The 3942-nt window shown below is 39.4% G+C and overlaps 1 protein-coding gene across 1 annotated transcript in view; it reads right to left on the minus strand.

The window, feature by feature from the left end:
• The window catches only part of LOC107597798 (protein PRRC2C-like), a 52458-nt gene extending 49215 nt beyond the window's left edge, over positions 1-3243 (minus strand). The window contains exon 1 of the mRNA XM_016288985.1: positions 2835-3243. The gene's annotated coding sequence lies outside the window, so the exon portion shown is untranslated. The remainder of the gene's footprint in view (positions 1-2834) is intronic.
• Between the last annotated feature and the right edge of the window lie 699 nt (positions 3244-3942).

Below are 3942 nucleotides of genomic sequence, written 5' to 3' on the forward strand. Positions count from 1 at the left end.
GAATCTGCGTCTCATTCAGCTCGTCCGCTGTTTTTTATTTATTATTAAAAACTGCTCATGTTGCATGTATGCAGCATCTTTGTTTGGATCATGATTAAAATGCAGTGGTTGCCTCTAATTTTAAAATGGAAAGAGCACAGACAAAGCCTCATTTTGTTTATATTAAGAGATTTATTTTATTTGTGTTACTTATTTGATTTGGGGCTTGTTTTAAAATTTCAATGTAGTTTTGTTATTTATATTATATTTAAATGTTGTCATTTAGCAGACGCTTTTGTCCAAAGCGACTTACAAATGAAAACAATAGAAGCAATCAAAACCAACAAAAGAGCAATAATATGCAAGTGCTATATTAGTATATTATTATAGTGTTATATTTCAATTTCACAAAGAAATGTACAGCATTTTGTCCAAGCAATAATAAAAGGACACATTTAATTTATAATTTGTCATAAATCTAATTTTGTTAAAAAAATAAATAAATAATCAAAATCGTGAATCGAATCGTGAGTTGAGTGAATCGTTACATCCCTAATATAATGCTATCCAGAACAGAATAAATTAACACTAAAATCTTCAGAAGCTGTTAGAAATTCACAGCTTTAATATGAATACACATATGACTGAACACTGACTGAAGCAACCAGCCTTAAACCCATTTTAACAGTTGGTCACTTCTGGGAGAGAGTTAAAAGGCAACAATCATGCCAAATCAAATACGTGAATAAAACTGAGCATCATGCAAACCAGCTCTACACACACAAAAACTAAATGTCACATGATTAGACAGGTGTAATGAAAGTGAAAGCAGTCATCTTTTATGTTGGGTTATCTGCATTTACTGATACAAAGATTTCAATAAGGAAAAACTGTGTAGCTTCATCAGTTAGGCTAAATGCCAACTTCCTCTCAATCGACACCTCAAGAGATGTCATCTTTACAGCTGTCTGGTGTATTGTAAAGGGAGGAAAGGCATAATTCAACTGCCTCTTTATTCCAGGACAGGAGATGGAGACAGACAGATGAATGGCTAAACACCCCAAAAGAGCATGATTCATTCTTTGGATGTCCAAGACCAAAATGGTAAAGACATCTGATCAACCCCCCCCCCCCATATCACCTGGCCATCTGCCACCCAAAAACACAAGCCAATCATTGCTTTCCACTGACATTTCCAAATGAGCATCCAAGACATCACTGGAATTGAGCTGCAGTCCCTGGGGGATGAGAAAAGTCAATGTTTTCAATTGATTGGTGAGGGGCATTCTTAAATCAATGAAGAACATACTCAAATATGAATCCTCACAGCTCAACCTGATCCAGAGTTAACAGGAAGCCTCAAAACATTCACTTGATCTCGTTTCTGTGGCTCCATTTCTTTCTTTGTTAAAAGCACCCCTCAAGGCTTGTCTTATTTCAACCAATGGTGCTTCTCAATAGCATTTCCTCTTATGAATATGTAAAGCTCTTTAAGTGGAAGTTAAATGATTGTCTTCCTCTACTGACACTCACAAGTATCTTCCCGAGTCCTGCTGCCACGGTGATGAATCAAATCTAACTTGTTCCTGATTCTGTTGAAAGACATGGTTGTGCTTTGAGCCCAAAGGCTTCGGACTTGCTCAGTGTAATGCCATTGTCACAAAACCCCATGGAACTACAGTCTCAAGGCCCATGAAACATTATCATACATATAAAAGGAATGAGTAATTTGTAACATGGATCACAAAATAATGAAGTATACATTAAGATAACGCCAAATTGTATAACCCCCCATCAAGCCTGCAATATCAAATTGCATTCAGCAAAATCTCATTTTTATAGAACATTTAGATTACATATAAAAGAAAAACTACAAATGTTTGCATGCATTATGTTTTGCATCATATTTGAAACATCAGGCTTTTCTAGTCCATACAGTGAGAATATGTAGCTCCTCACCTCGATTTTATTCAGAGGCCCAAACTCAGCAAAAAACCCAATATGGTGCAGATCCAGTTATGTGTCCAAAAAGAAAGATGAAATTTTGACAGCTTGTATATCAAAGCGTTTAACAGCATAGCAGACTACTAACATTAATGCATACAAATATGAGTTGTCGCTCTAAATCTCCCAATAATATGTCTTAGTAAGATGATATTTAAATGCAAGTTTTGACCAGGTCGATCAATTTTAGATGCTTTAGTTTCATGCATCAAATATGCTACAGTATAATTTACTGTTAAATCACACATATACATAAGTCAGCCTGGTGGGGAATAAGCATGCAGCTACTGAGTGCCTCTTAGCACACCTGCATGTAGTAAAGTGGAAGTTGTGGCTGCTCATTTGCATGCACTGATTTTAATGTTTTGTTTGATGTACGTTACGTGGGAAAAGTCATGCGAGCCATCACCTTTGGCTAACCTACCTCTGCACAACCAAGAATAGGACACTGGGTAACAAGTGCCTTGCTTCACTTCGAACTTGCCTTTCAGCTTTAAAATGCAATATTATAACTATAGGTTTGAGGTCGAGTGCATGAATCAAACATGTCGTTTAACAAACAAAACAATTTTCCGAACAACCCCAATAGTATTTCACATGTAAAATGTGTCATTTATTAAAAATGGCTGGTCAATTGGGCCCCGTGAGGTGCCCTCAAACCCCCATTCACCCCAAATCTGCCCCAGGCTTTTCAGCAACATATAAACGTAACCTGTCCATATTAACGCTGACCTGTGTGAGAGAAAAGAAAACTGGGTTTGGTTGCTCACAGCAGTGCTAACATTAGCCAGACCGAGTCTTTTCTTTTAAAAGAGCAGCAGCTGCAGCACGCTGACTAGCCGTTAACATACCTATCTCCGCCGGTCCCGTCTCTCTCTTCAAGAATATCGTTTATTCCGTCCAGAAGGTCTGTGTCCTGGCCCTTTGTATTGTGTGTGTGAGAGAGGCCGGCTGCGGATTACAAAAACTCGTGCTATGCTAGTCCCAGCTAGCCGAGCGGTTAGCGACCCACAAAACCTCCTCCACAAACAAGAGAGAAACGTTTCCCTCCCTCTCTCTGTCGTTTTCTTTCTCGTTACGTCTCTCTGGTCGCGCCGCCGGTGTGAGGTGAGCAGTAACGGGCGGTTGGCGGTGTCTCGTGCGCTCGAGAGAGGGCCCCGCTCGCGCCGCGGCCTGTCGCACAATCAAAGATGGCAGCGCGCCAATCCACGAGAGCCTGACGTCACCGCGTACAGGCGCCGCGCAGCGTCAGCGACCGAGGAAGCGCCTTCAACATGTCAGACACCGCAGATGGCGCCCTTTATCCACCTTTTTCTTGCCGTAAAAATGGCGCGGCTCTGACGGGGACCTTCTTTCCTTTTCTGATTTTGTGTTTTTGAAAGGTGCATCAATCTCACTAAGCGATTTTAATAAGGTGACTAAAAGTATCCCTGTCAGTTTAAAAACTTTGTTTAAAGGGGTCATATGGTGCGATTTCAAGTGTTCCTTTCTCTTTGGAGTGTTACAAGCTGATTGTGCATAGATACGATCCCTGAAGTTGCAAAGACTAAAGTCTCAAAACCAAAGAGATATTCTTTATCAAAGTTAAGACTCTGCCACGCCCTCCTAAAACGGCTCGTTCTAACACGCCCCCACATATCTACCTCACTATGTGGAAATATTTTTAGATAAAAAATGCAATAACTTTTTTATTAGAAATGCTCTTTCTTCAACTCCAGGGTGCCCCTCTAAAGCACAATCTAAATGGAGGATCTGTTTTCCGAACTCTGAATTAAAAAACTTATGGACCTTTCCTCACAGGCTATTTATCCCAAATGAAATTAAAGAACTCCATTTCAAAATTGCTCATAGATACTACCCTTGCAATTTATTTTTGAGCAGATTTTCTGAGAATATTTCCTCAATGTGTTCATTTTGTAATACTGATGAAGAATCTATTCTACATATGCTTTATCATTG

This window comes from Sinocyclocheilus grahami, unplaced genomic scaffold, assembly GCF_001515645.1.
Source record: "Sinocyclocheilus grahami isolate Dianchi unplaced genomic scaffold, SAMN03320097.WGS_v1.1 scaffold237.1, whole genome shotgun sequence".
Taxonomy (NCBI): Eukaryota; Metazoa; Chordata; class Actinopteri; order Cypriniformes; family Cyprinidae; genus Sinocyclocheilus; species Sinocyclocheilus grahami.